Below are 15,368 nucleotides of genomic sequence, written 5' to 3' on the forward strand. Positions count from 1 at the left end.
AGAGGGAATGCCTTACAACGTAATTATAGCATGGCCCATTCAACCCCTATGACTTTTCATATTAAAAATTACTTTTGGATGACCCTTATCATTAATTATTCTCATAAATAAGGCAAAAATACTACAATACGATAACAAAGAGGTAATGGAATTTGAGGTTGCAGTCTGTAAATTTTCACAACCAACAACCATCCCAATAGCTTCAATCTTGCAAGTACATGGGCAGTAATTAGAATGAAATATGGGAGCAATTCACTATAATCAAATAAGAAAATGTGGAACACATATATTTTTGTACATCATGAATGAGATTACTCAAATCAATGGTGAAAGATTTGAAGGAGTTTACAACCCTGAAATGTTAGTTTCAATTTGATATCAAAGTTGATCAATCAATTTCATTATTTTGACTTCAGTCTCAGCCTATGCTTCAATTTACCCTTCACTAGTGTTTTTTACCTACTAAGGAATGTATTTAATGTGTCTTTCTAGTCTAAGGTTAAATACGTTTTTGCCACCACTTAAGAAAATAATGTCATTTCACTTTGCGTAATAAGCCCATGAATACTATCATGAACTTTCCAAAGTATTTAAAAAATAATTACAGGATACTGATAACCAAATAATAGGTTGTCATATTTCTAGATTTTCTTCATAATGAGTTTCTAGAGATAGAAATGTATTAAATAATAGATCAACAATAGGTTATAAACAATGTTATCATGCAAATTCACCACCAACATTTCTATCATTTCCTTTCCTTTTTTATCTATGATTTTTCTCTCTTTCATGATATTTATTAGAAAGAATTTCTTGGTTAGGCATGCACATATATCCAGAAGGATTCTTATTACACACTTTTCACATAAATTTTTATCTTTCTCCCAAGTCTTATCATGTTGTTATCTGATGTGCTTGACCATATGGGAATACCATCAATATTTTCTTGATAAAAGAATTATTTATGTATATCTATGCATGTGATGGTTTCATTGAATATTCCCAATTCAATAACTCCAATGTAGTCCTTTTCAACCTTGTTCACCTTACCTTCAATAAGAATCCTTGGTTTGGGAGAGAAAATAAGAAATTTTTCCTTTAATTTCAAAGATAGATAGGGAGACAGTCCATTAAGAATTTTTTAAGTCCAATTGCAAATTCTATGGTAAAAATAGCTAACTTCATTCCATGAAATTCCTTACTACATCATAAAATTAGATAATTTAGAATCTCAAGGAATCCCTATTGTAAATCATAAGTTTTAGAAGGATGAAGAAAAGTTGAGAGATTGGTTTTTACAACACTTAAACCCTCAATTTATCTCCCAACATATTTGATGATTGTAGCAACCACATTGTCTATCAATGACGAGTGTACCTAAAATATGGCTTCACATTCACTCTCAAATTCTGTAAAGACCATATCGTGTTCCATGCTTCAAGTTTTTGCACCTGTCTTTCCCCATGAGCATGAATTATATGTAGCCAATCTATCTATGATCATTGTTGTGGTCGACTGTTCAAAAATGGGGCATGGAGCATAAAGGGAGCATTAGACTACATAATGGATAGCTGGGCATAGGTTTTAGGTTTAGGTATTAGAATTATGTAAAGATAGGAATAACCACCCAAATCTTAATGTTATTGCATTCTATGATTTTGAGTAAGGACAAGAGATTCCAATTCCTAGTGAACACTACAACCTATGTAATGATTAGTATTTTGTCATCGTCTAGTAGTGACATTTCTCTTGTAGGATATGAGTAATAATTTTGTTTAGGTAATGTAGTTATTCAATGTTCTACCATATCTGTTCCCAAACCCATTTGATAGAAATGGTTTTATTATAGTGGGTTAGCCAAAGAATAATGTAGTTTCACTTCTAAATGTGATACATTCCTTTGCAAAACAAAACTACGCACTCTATGGTCTAGAAAACCATGATAACAATTTGGATTTGGTGCATGATTGGAAAACTTAGGTTTCCCTCCTTTTCGATATGTGTTGAGGACAAACTGATCAATGAAGAGTCCTTGTGATCAAATATTTTCCACATTTATTAACTTATTTATACATAAGTGTTATTAGGTAACCATGAATTCCACCTGGGGTTTGCTGTCTTATTTGGAATTACTCCATTGTGGCTATTTTCACCAGGTAAAGCAGGTCACAGAGCACATCCATGCAAGTGAGAATAAAAAAAGCATCACCAGTAAAAAAACTTATAAAATGAATCCAAAACAACATGTGAATCCTTTCTGAAGTAATTAATAAAAACAAAATATCAAAAGCATGAGACAAAAAATTGGGACAAAAGACTTTCAAGCCTAATTGTATTTTCACAAATAATGATGATAAGTCTAGAGTAATATCCTAGTACCATATCCAATTATTTATTTTGATTCTCCTATGTGTTTAGCTACAAAAAAAACTCTCGTGTTGTGCTACTGAAGAATTACTTGAAAAATCACTAAAACTGGATGTTGAAAATTGAAAGTTTTCTTGCCCATCTGAAAAATTTGATGATGCCCACAAGAAGATTTGTTGAGGTCCACTAGCATACTTGATGATGTCCACTAGTGTATTTGATGATGCACAATGGAAAATTTGTTGAGTTTTTGAAACTTTTAGTTTGACAACCATATTCAATTCCATCATCATTTCTCCCCTTTGTCAGCTAAAAGGAGAGACAACAGGTGGTTTTTGTTTGACCACTAATCATTTTATTTTTTAACTCCCTCCTTAAGGTGTAGGAGAGTTTATATTTTTAATTTTGTTCAAATATTTAGTCAAATTTATCTTTACCCTTTTCTTGAGTAGATTGTAGGACTTATGCAACTTCTTACTTCTTGATTTCATCTCCAGGGATTTATCCATCCATAATTAACTGTCATTTTATCCTTCTTTGGAATTTGACATTTCTCTTATAGATGTATTCCCACAATTAAGATAAGGATGGAGGTCACAACATTTACTCTCCATATGACCATTTCGTTTACAATGGTGACAATTAATAAGATTCTGGGTATTTTCTAGAAAATATGCACTTACAAACTGAACTGGTTTTGAGAAACCTGGAATATAAAAACTATTTTATTTGGTGTATCCCAAGCCATTTTGATCTTTGCTGAATGAAATTTCTTCCCAAGATATGATCACCATCATGGAAATACCATTTTCTTGTTTTTCTTCATACCTGCTACTACTACTGATATTTTGTGCTTGATTAATTAATTCATTTGTATCACACTGAGCATCAATCATCTCCATTAACAATTCATCTGTATCGCATGCTTCATCAAACTTTTCAATTAGATCTCCAGTACAACTAGTTTCGTCACTTTTATTTAGTAGCACAACTTGCTGGATGAGATCATATGTGTCACAACTTTCATCTACCTGGTAGATTAGATCATTTGTGTCACAACTTTCATCAACATGCCAAATGAGGTTATCTATTTCAAAAATTGCATTTTTTATTTAAATGAGGTCTTCTGTGTCACATATCAAATCTATATTTTTTGTGCATATTGCATCAATTAGATCTTGTTTTTCCCTCAATTTTATCTTTAATATATTAATGAGTTTTTCTTTCATATATAGTTCATTTTGAAGATCTTTTGTTGCATCTAATGTGTTATTCATATGATTAATTATGTTTTGATATTTCTTTATCTTCCACTCAAGTACTTCGATTTTGTTGTGCAATTCATGATTGCACTCTTGTAATTATTTAATTTCATAAGATGCATTTTGTAGGCACTTTCCTCCTTTACCCATTTTGGTATTTTACACTTTCTTTTGTACTTGCTCACTTTATTATCACACTCACTTGATTTTTATGTCACCTTAGAGTATCGAGTACTACCGAAAATGCACTCGAGTTAATGATTTTTACAACAAGTAAATGAAAATTTCAAATGAATTCTTATGACTTTTAAAGAACTCAACCCCCTATCAATTTAACTTAACAACTATCTTGGTTGTTGGTTTTAACCGAGAATGCACCCTTGTTGTTACAGAATGACAATGAAAAATTCATCATTTTGAGCTTTTACTTTACTTAAATTTGACTTTTGACTCATTCAATCAAAAAAATATTTCCTAACATTAATGACCCTCAAATACACTTTGACTCTTTCTCAATTGACTTACTATTGATGGGTACTTCAAAGAAAATTTTTCAACTTTGATTTCATGAAACTTTGACTTGACTCCAAGATATTTTTGACTCGCACCTTATCACTCCAAAATTACAAAAATCACTTATTACTCCAAATATAACAAAAAATCAACTTTATCACTCCAAAACTCCTTATCACTCCAATGTTACATAAATTTTTATTCCACACCATACCATGATACGTTCACCTCCCATTTCCATAAAAATATTAAAGCACAAATTTCAACAACTTTTCATTTTTGTCTTATTTGGTTAATATAATTTGTTTATTTTTTTTACCATACTTTCAAAGCTTTGAAGGTTCACACATAAATTTTGTAAAAACTAGGCCATATTTGTTGGCCTCCACAGAGTTTCTCATCAGGTCTTGCACTAACATGACCTTGGGAATCATGCAACATGTAGAGGTGTCAGAAATACATCGAAAGCTTTTCAAGCTGAGATATCCTTGGTATGGCAATGATTTTCTACATAATGCAGATGCGTAGAGACATTATCTCATCAGATTTTCTTCAACAAGGTCTAACAATCTATTGTTTTGGAGGGATATATCGCATAACTAAAATTGGGAAGTGCAAGTTTTCTGAATGCTTTTATTGGGATATTTCTATGGATATATCTCATGCGAAGTTATTACTAGCGCAATTAATCGCATCATTAGAAATGTATGGGAATACTGCTTGAGATGTCATTTCTACTTTCCATTTGATAATAATGGTCACTCAACTCCTTTATTAACACATGATTATTCTAAACAGAAAGATTGCTCGAATAATTAATGGAAAATAGACAAGAATACAAAGATGGAATTCATGTTGAAACACATCTATCTGTAAAAAAAACATGGCACATTTCATGATTAATGTTATCAGTGCTTGAAGTCATTTGAGAATTGATGGGAGATCATTATAACCAGCAAGGCCAATGAAATCTATATAGCTTATCCAATAATTCAAAGTTGCATGTCAGATAAAAATGGTTTCACTTCATGGCTCCATCAGCAATTTGGACGAATCTTCACTAGATCATTATTCTTCACATGTTTCTATGTATTCCATGCTCAATTATACTCCAGACTAAAAAAATAAATTCATCTAATCCTGAAGTAAGGCTATCTACCATGCAAAAAATGAATCCTCTGACCTCTGAGTTGATTCTGAGCATATTTTGTAGCAATCGTCTAACAAACTGTTGAGGAATCACGATGATTGTTAAAGTCTCCTTCTAGATTATCCTCCAGGCTTTATGGAAAACTTAGGACATATGAAACATACCTGCTGAAACAAACAATATCGGTGAAATTATGTTCCAGGGATTGATTCTGATTGTTGATCCAACCCGTCGAGTTTCGATGCATGGATATTTATGATCTGCAAGGCACTTGGTAGCACTGTATCAAGCTGCCCAAAAAATTTTCTAACAAAATACTCTCCTCAAATAATCAAACCACCTCTCGACCTTTAGGCTCAGTGATGCATGCTCAGTGATAGAGAAAACCTCTTTCCCTCTTAAGCACAAGACTCACAAACAAAAATACTCACAATGAAACTCCCCAAAGAGCATCAACTTGCTATGATACCAATTGAAGTAATTAATAAATAAAAAATATCATAAACATGAGATAGAAAATTGGGAGAAAAGGCTTTCAAGCCTAATTGTATTTTCACAAATAATGATGATACAATATTCACACACATGAGGCATCGTATTATAGAAATGGGGTTCTCATAACAAACTACTAATTTGGCTAATTGGTTGAACCTCCTCCACAACTTTCTCCACAATATCTCCATGAATATCTCAACAGATATCTTAGCTGACTTTTCATGATTTCCATCCCTAACTTATCTCATTATTCTAATCTTTGGTCATACGTAGAATTCTAGAGTAAGTTTACTTTCATTATGAATAATTTCATATTTTATTATTCCTTCATAATTCCTTTAATAAATACTTAATCAATACTTAATTTGGACTTAATGATTGTTAATATATGTATGAGTCTAACAATTTCCAAGAAATATATCTCCAAACCCTGCACTTTCTACACCAATTGCAATATTTTCAACACTTTCTTTTATTTATTTGGTCAAGCTCTCTTGGATCACTCACAAAAACCAACACTCTCATCTGTAACTTAGTCATAGTTGTATTTGAGTTCTTCTTTTTTGGATTTTTTTATGGTGTTCTCTTGAAAACAGGGACTTTAATGTTGTTTGTTCCAGAGAAAAAATTCAAGGCAACAATCACTCAACCTTTGGTCACTAAAAGTCCCCTTTGTGATATTCTAGGGTGCATAGTGAATTCCTAATGAACGGTGGGCCATTATTGAGGAAATTTTTTCTTTCCCTTGAGCTTTCCTCTCTTCCTAGTGCATGACATAGTAATAATACTTAGTCGTTCTCCTACTGTTGATTGTGTCTCCTCTTTTGATCCAAGACTTGTCCTACCTCTTTCCATCAGTGCACTCCATAGTATTAGAGCACAATGATGCCTCCTCTTAGTCACTATTAAGTGAAATTGTGCCCTAGTTGTCTCATACACCCTTGAGTCTAGCACATGGCACAATCTTAGTCATCAATCTCATCACATTGTTCCTTGTACTTTCCTATTGTGTTGGACCCTAAATATCCCCTCCTCATAGTGCATGGTGCAGTTATAGTGAATAGGGGTGCTATATTAAGCCACTGTTGAGCTCAACTACGCCTCCCCATCAAGCCTTAACTTTTTCAATTCTCATACAGGCATATCATGAGCATCTTCTTCCATGAGAAAAGTAGGCATATAATAGATGGATTTTTAGACTGATATTGCCTTTCCATGTGTGAAATTCATTGGAAAGTATACCTCCTCAACATGGCAAGGTGATTTTCAAGGAATATGTCAAGGAGAAGACACAAACAAGCACTTGTAGAGAAGGAGAACATAGAATAATCATCATGAAGACATGAAGATATCCTAAACCAAGATATACTGAAGACATTTCATGATCACTCAAAAAGCCTTGATGCGAACCCATGACCCTTTGGAGGGTGAAGATGAAGAATAAAGAAAATATTTCATAAAGATGAAGAACTAATCAGATCTATCATGAAGGTTTCATAGACATAGTAGTAAAAAGATCATCTTGGAATTTCCACATCATCATGAAGCTCCATGCCATCGTTGTCAATTGTCAAGTTGTGACTTGTAACACTAACATCATAATTTCATTTTTGTCCATGTGTCTTACCATATCATTTGCAGATGTAATGATGTAATTATCAAAGGGAAAATGACAACACGTAATGTGTGGGAGTCCAAGAGTCACATGTGGAATATGAAAAGTCACATGTATACAAATGAGTCAAATATAAGTCCAAAGGTCTTATGGAAGCCCAAGAGTCACATTAGAAGTTCAAGAGTCATGGGGGTAGTTCAAGAGTCATGGGAATATGAAAATTCATTCTTCTTGTTATAAAAGAAACCTCATAACTCAAGCAAAGGGATTTGGAGGTTTTGACTTTGGAGAGCTAGCCTTGGCTTCTTTAGCTTGAATACGAGAGGATCATTCCTTGGAGAAGCAAGAAGTGACTTAATGTTCCACTACTGGAGCTAGTGTCTCACCATTGTAACGTTGTACTTGGATCATTCACCTAGTAATTAGAAGCTCACTGACCTAACACATTTTCAAGCATGTATCATTAATATTGTAAGACTATTCTTTGAATGTTTGCAATATATGTTATTCTCATATGTACTAAAATAATTGAAATACTTCATAGGATTCAATACTTATGTTGTTGAAGGTGTGTTGTATTTGATTTAATGATGATTGTGTCTATGTAAACTCTTTCTCTAGATAACTAATGAATCTATTTTTTCTCTCGTGTGCCTCTCTTAGGTTAGTAATTTTAATTTCCTTCTAGAGGCCCACTCTTGTCTCTCACTCATGAAGGTCTCCTTTTCCACAATTCAATTAGTGTTCCACAATGTCAACCTAATTGTTTGTTCAAAGGTTATGTATATAATCTCTTATGTTATCGATTGAAACCAAGGAAAACCTTAAGTTATGGTGGCGAGGTTGATACTTTAGATGGGGCTTCGACTCCAAACATTGTGAGGTCTAATTGGGACTTCACATCGAGGAGACCCCATGTATGTTGGTGGTATCCAACACTATCAACAAAACGAAAGTAAAGCATGGATGTAATTTTCACTCATACAACACAAGATTCATGCCTATAGATTTCAGTGCATAATATGGTACTATAAAGCTTAAAGGTGTATGAATGAAGTAGCAACTCCACAAACCATAATGCATTTTGAAGAATGAGAACCAAGATGAGGCACGGTGGGCATAGAAAAAGTCCTTTGTGAAAACGTGAGTGTTATATACCATTTTTTCACATCCAATCAGTGATCCTCCTAATGTGATCAATCAACATCCTATTCCCCCTTGTCACCATCTTACACAAATCCCTAAGAATGTTCCCTTCATACCCTAGAATTTAAGCCTTAAACTACATCATCTTAGCCAGTTTTAGGACCAACGCTCCACGTATGCCTAGTGGGGTGTGATCACCTACAAGTTGCTCCATTATGACCTGCATTAGTCACCAATAGGTTGCTCCCAATTGCAGCTGCATTAGTTCTAGAAAGTTGGGAGAATGATGGAGATTCCAGAAGCTTCCCCTTCTAGGAGTTTCCAAAAGTTGTTTTAACTACTTACCTTTGATAAAACATTCAGATCCTATCCTACCCTACTTTGGATTTTTCACCACTTATCCTTTGATCCTATCCCTCCATCAAAGGTGCATCTCAAACCCTAGATTGGTAATTGGATAAGAACTCCCAACTCAACCTACTTCTCTATATATTCCCATCATTCTTTATGGTTAGGGGTTGGCTTTTGGAGAGTGGTTCTGCCCTTATGCTGATGTAGTGAGTGTTTATTATCTCATGAATTTAGGTTGATTGGAGGTGCATATTGTGACAAGGAAGGGGAAAGTCAACAACTCGGAGGAGATCTTCTACAAGTTCAACTGCTACTTATGGTTGTGATCTCCTTCCATTTTTATTAATGCAAATAATTCATTGTTTTCCTATATGTGATGTTGTTTTTTCATATATTTCAATACCATGTTGATCTATTGAATGAAGTATCTAGATGATACTGCATATATCTTGTAGTTTCTTGGCTTGTGTTATCTAACTGTGCAAGTTCTAATTTTGGCATTTGGAGATGGAATTGGACCTTGCAAGCTAAAGAAGGGGTGAAGTGTGTGAAGGATTCCAGTAAAGCCTCACTCCGCGAAGCATACATTGTGGAGGAAATGAGACAATTTTGTTCCTATGAAAATATTAAGGATAGTGGATAGAATGGTTGGACATTGGAAGTGGATCATGCTTTAGAACAAGTGATCAAGCAAGACAAGGCATAATGGAAACATTATGGACTAGATGGGCCACTCAAAAGATAGCTAATTAGATGAGGTATCTTACCCACTTTTTTTGTTGTGTAAGGAAATGTAAAGTAAATGTAAAAAGATTCATGTATATAAATTTCGTTGTTAAAAATTTGTGTTATGGGTATAAGGACAAAGAGGATGGTGTTCCTCTAAGGGTGTGGGGTTTGTAACATCACTTTTTCTACCCTCTTGTAAATTTCCTTATGAACTATAATTCATGTAATAATATGGAAAATTTAGGATATGGTTGAGCTAGAGGAGTGGACACATATTCACAGACTAAGGAGGAGGGGTTTCTTGTGCAAAGTTTAAACCAAAAACCAAGCCACTTCATTTAGTTTACATACACATATCCTTAGCAAATTAAATGGTGTACTGGTGTAGGAATTGAAGTGTGTATGAGAAGCCTACGAAAAAGGAAATTCCCATATTATCCTTGATGTTATGGGATCTATTAAGAAAATAACCAAATAAGAAAAGGATGTGGAGAAGGTAGTTATTAGTAGGAGGAAGACACAAGGGAGCATGGACAAGGAATTATTGGGTAGAAGGAGAGAGAGGAATTTCCCACAATGTGAATGGAAAAAATTGGATCCATTGTAAGAGAAGAGGAGTGGAGCTTATGCAATGGAGGAATATGTGGAGGAGCATGAACAAGGAATGATTGGGCATAAGGAGAGCAGGGAATTATTTGATTTTTCCATGATGTGAGTAGAGAAAAGTGGAGCCATCACAAGAGAAGAGGAGTGGAGCTTATACACTGGAGCAAGAGCATTCAAAAGGAGCACGTGTAACATACCCCCAATGACCCTAGCCCAAATCAAGGGTATAAGGAGGTAGTTTCTAGGTTGACCCAATCTCCATGGTCCAATTATGGAAATGGGGTCCAAATTTTTATACTTTCTCCAATCGTCTCAAAACAAAAAATGGATGGCATCATTACATTTGTCTTGTCGAGATGATTCCAATGATATAAATATTTCTCCAATCCAACTTCTCAATCCAAATATATGGCCATCCAAATATTACCCATTTAATTAACACCACCTTACTAACCTGCCATGTGGTGCCAGTGTGGTCCCCACATGGCAAACACATGGCAATACCAGTCAACCTCTCAATACACATGGAAATGTTATTATAATTGTTGAGTCATTCCTCTTGGTCACCTAATAACCCATTATGCAGAGGGCGTGACCCAATACATACATATATGCACTATGAGGGGTATTGCGGGTGTGGGCCCCTGAAAAGAAACATAACCCTGGAAACACTCTCCGCACAATTAACTCTTTTCACTCCTCGCCATTCCTTCTGGGGATAACCCTTACGAGATTATGTGGAACTTTCCATGCAAATTAACACTTTAGCATGGCTCATCTAACCATATGCTCGTGCTCTAATTTTTAGCTATAGCGTTGGGTTCCACTATGCCACATCAACCTAGGAATAATATCGCTGAATTTTTTTACCATGTTCCATTCGAAACCTTCACGGTTCAAGGTATATGGTTTCGTCATCCTTCATCACTCTGCCCTCGTGGAAGGGGTCCCATGTAACTTTCGAGCCCCCAATTATTCATAGCTTCCCTGTTATGTGAGATTGAATGGTTTTCACCACTTTATGTGCCCACTTAGAGGCCCACCATGCCACATCATCCTGGGGATAATACCCTAGAATATTTCAACCTTGCTCCATCTGAGAGCTCAATGAAAATTCCTCTGGAGTCATCTGATGACCATAAGAACCTACCAATCTATGACTCATAATTTTTCTTCTTTGCCTAAGGTGGAAACCCCTGATTACATGGTTTATGAGGTTCAACCTCATGGCTCCTCTGACATCAATCTTTGACAACGACATGAATGGAATGTGAATGCATTGGAGTTATCTTCCAACCCTTGGGCTTAATAATAGTGATTCTATTATATATAATTTGTTGTGGTTTAGAGCTCAAGCCCTAAAAGTACTTTGGATCAACTCCCACTCACTCTATATGCAAAGCTTGAACTAGATGGTTTTTCAAGGGACCTTTCCTTTTGCATCCATTATTTTGAGTCTTGATTGTAATGGTTTTATTCCCAAATTAGCCTGGAACAAGTATATTTTTATAAGTCCCATTGCCTTGCATACTACTGAACATCTATATATATATATAACCAAGGCTATCCCTCCTAAGCTTATTGGTAAAAAATAGGCCAATAGTTGAGACATTTTTAAAGCAGATATTTATATGACATGGTAGAGGGGAGAACACATAAATTCTAGTTTTGAATTTAATCTGCCCACTTTCAGTAGGGCTTGCTACCTACTTTCTGTGCTTTCAAAATATTGATGAAATATTGATGAAATTTCTCTGATCTCATTACATTTTATATATTTGATATCAAAGTCAAATTCACGAAGCATGTCCACCCATCTAGCTTTCCTTTCATTTAGCTTAGGTTGTTCAAACAAATATTTCACCCCTCCATGATTAGTCATTAGAGTAAATTTCTACCGAGGAGGTAGTGTCTCCGGTTTTCAGGGCATGAAAGATGGTAGCCAATTCTAGATCATGATTTACATAAGTCTCCAACAAGTTCCTCCTTCCAGGCATCCATGCACACTATTTAATCCTTTTTAGGACCTACTATTCTTAGCACTTGTGAATTAGTTATCAACTACTTAGGCTAATTGAATCTTGCAGCACAATCAACTATCCATTTGAACTTCTTTTGTTTCTTTTGCAAAGCAATAATTGGACAACCAATATTGGAGATTTTTTAATAAATCTCCTGTAATAGCTTGCTAGTCCCATCTCGGGATCAACTAGTACTCCCTCTCTTGAGACAATGTGTCCCAAGTAATGGATCTGTGATTGAAATAAATTTCAATTACTAAGGTTTGCATAAATCTTATTCTTTCTTACGAATTATATTACAACAATTGGATGATCTTCATGCTCCTCCTTGTCATATGAATAGACCAAAATGTCATGAATGAAGACTATGAAAAACTTATCCAAATAAGGGCACAACACATTGTTCATAAGGCACATAAAAGTTGCAAGCACATTGGTAAGTCCAAAGGGAACTATAGAAAATTTATAATGTACACATCTCCTTCTGAAGTTTCTTTTATGGATGTCCTTATCCTTTACATGCACCTGATGATAACCTGATCTCATATCAATTTCATAGAAGATTGTTTCTCCTCTTAGTTGATCTAATAAACAATCAATCCATGGAAATTGATTCTTGTTCTTGATGGTCACCTTTTTTAGTTTCCTATAATCAATGCACAACCAAAGTGTGCCATGTTTTTTATTGACAAATAGAACTGGTGCTCCCCATGGAGACACACTTAGCCTTACGTAGCCCTTGTCCAACATATCCTTGAGTTGTAGCTTCAACTCAACATATTTTGGAGTGCTCATTTTATACAAAGCTTTGGATGTTGGTGCTATCCCTAGCACTAATTAGATGGAAATGTCCACTTCTAAGTGAGGAGATAAAATATGAAATTCTTTAGGAATTACATATGAAAAATGTTCTAAAATAGGGTAATTACTTAGGATATCAATACCATCATTCTCAGTTCTACAATTAGCTTCAACGTTGTTGGATATTTGCACAAAAAAAAATACATCCCTTCTTGTGACTTCTCTTTCCTTGCATGGATGAAATTAATCTCATTGATGTCAGTTTTTAATTTTCATGCAATATCCTATGCTTTCCAACTTCATCCAGGAATTTGATGGTGTTCTCAAAGCATCTACCTTCGTTCGATGAACATATAACCAATCCATGCTCAACAATATATTATATCTCCTAATGGAAGAAAATTGAGGTTTTCCAGTGTTGGCATCCCATTTAATTTGATTGGGCAAGACTTCACCCAATACTCCACACTTCTTTTTGTCCCTATGACTAGTTGAACTATCCAAGAACCATCATGTGCTTCCTTATTTAGTGTGCATTTCTCAACAATAGAGAGGCTAATGTAGTTAAAATTTAAACCAGGGTCAATCAAAATTGAAATTTTTTGGTCATGTAGCATACCTTCCATCTCTATAATCGCTTCCTGGATCATATTGGTGATTATTCACTGCTGCATAAATTATAGGCACATTTTCAGCCACATCCTAAACAATCTGTAACTCCTGCACATTACATAGTCTTGGGTCAACTTACTTGTGCTATGGGAAATATTTCCTTAGGTGATTTCCTCCACAATTCTAGCACTTATATGGACCTTTCTCATAAATTTTGGACTCATATTGAGTATAATGACCTCTTCTGGCAATGTTGAACTTATGTTGGTTTTATTGGTTAACATGGTTGCACTAGCTCCCTTGATTTCCTCTTTCATTTTCCCTTTAAACTTCACATTTTATTTGAATTTCCAATCTAATTTATATTCACACCTGCACCTAGACTGCTCATAGTGTCACACGGAATCTGTCAAGGGTGCGGACACGACTGACCTTCCTAGAAGTCTAAGACATTCTAATGACAAACAAGACAAAATGGAGTGATCTTTCTCTAAATACACCTTTTACAACATGAAAACTACAAGTGTTTAGGCTTACCTTATTCCAAAACGCTGTTGTTGAAGTCCGTTCTTGACGATCCGGATGAGCTCCTCCTTCAAGTCAATTCCTGCAACCACAAACAATCAAACAATTACCAAGCACTTGCATTTCATATAATAAAACATATATTCAACATGCAGACCAAGGAACACATGAAATAACTCATTAACACAAGCTATTGAGAAAAATAAACCAGTTTGTATTAATAACGAAACAAAGAAACTCTTACAACCTGGCCTTGGTGTTGTGCAAGTTCCTCCCAGGGTCCATCAAGGGTTTTCCTCTACTTTGACAAAGCTCACCCTCTCCCAAGTAGAATCAAGTGAAGACAATCTCTCCTCACAAAGGCTCTAATGGAAGACCTAAATCCTGCAGCATTTACCCAAAGAAAATGTATAGCTCCAACCTCTTCTCCTTCTGGCTCAATGCCTTTATTTATAGTGCTGTAAAGAGGTTATTCAGGTCCACTATCAATGGGATCATCCCCCTCTTTGGGTGGGATAGCTCCCTTATTGATGGGATAAGTCCCCTCTTAATAGAGATACATGAACCAACTGGAGGCGCATCCATTTCATCAAACCGACCTCTAGAATGTTCTAGAAGTAACCACAAGTAACTTTTTCAAGATAAAACTCGCGCATTTTGCCTTTTACAGAGGGACGCACCTGTCCCTTAACATACAGAGCGTCCATGGACGCATATTTTGTGAACATGGTCAGCGTCCCCGCAGGTAAGGCTAGAGAGAACCTGCGACCCCAGAGATAAACATGATTTTTACAAGACTTTCTCTCTTCTTTGAGTTTGAGATGGATAACAGAGGCATGAGACTTGCCTAAGAGGGTAGCATGACTGTTGATTTGAGCCATACTAACTGTAAGTAGTCAAGGTGACATTTTTTAGTGTAACAGATTGCCCCCTAAAGTGCGAAGCCTGGAATAGAATAGGGTTTTGTAATTCTAGGAAGGGTGAAGCGCTTTATCATTTCAAGGATTGCCTTGTGGATGGCCTGGTTGGAACCTGCAATTTTCAACACAAAATACATGGATAAGATTATATCATCACTGAGGTAGGCATTCCCATACTCAGATTCAAAACTTTAACTAATGGACTAACTATTCTGATACAGGAATGATCTTGCAGTACATTATTTTTATAGACTT

At 35.2% G+C, this 15,368-nt stretch overlaps 1 pseudogene; it reads right to left on the bottom strand.

Annotated features, from left to right (window-relative positions):
• Positions 1 to 720: 720 nt before the first annotated feature.
• The window catches only part of LOC149163848 (DNA-directed RNA polymerase I subunit rpa43-like), an 83,087-nt pseudogene continuing 68,439 nt past the window's right edge, over positions 721 to 15,368 (bottom strand).

This window comes from Pinus tabuliformis, chromosome 5_1 (assembly GCF_031772625.1).
Source record: "Pinus tabuliformis cultivar Carrire ecotype Pingquan chromosome 5_1, CPIR1, whole genome shotgun sequence".
NCBI classification, from domain to species: domain Eukaryota; kingdom Viridiplantae; phylum Streptophyta; class Pinopsida; order Pinales; family Pinaceae; genus Pinus; species Pinus tabuliformis.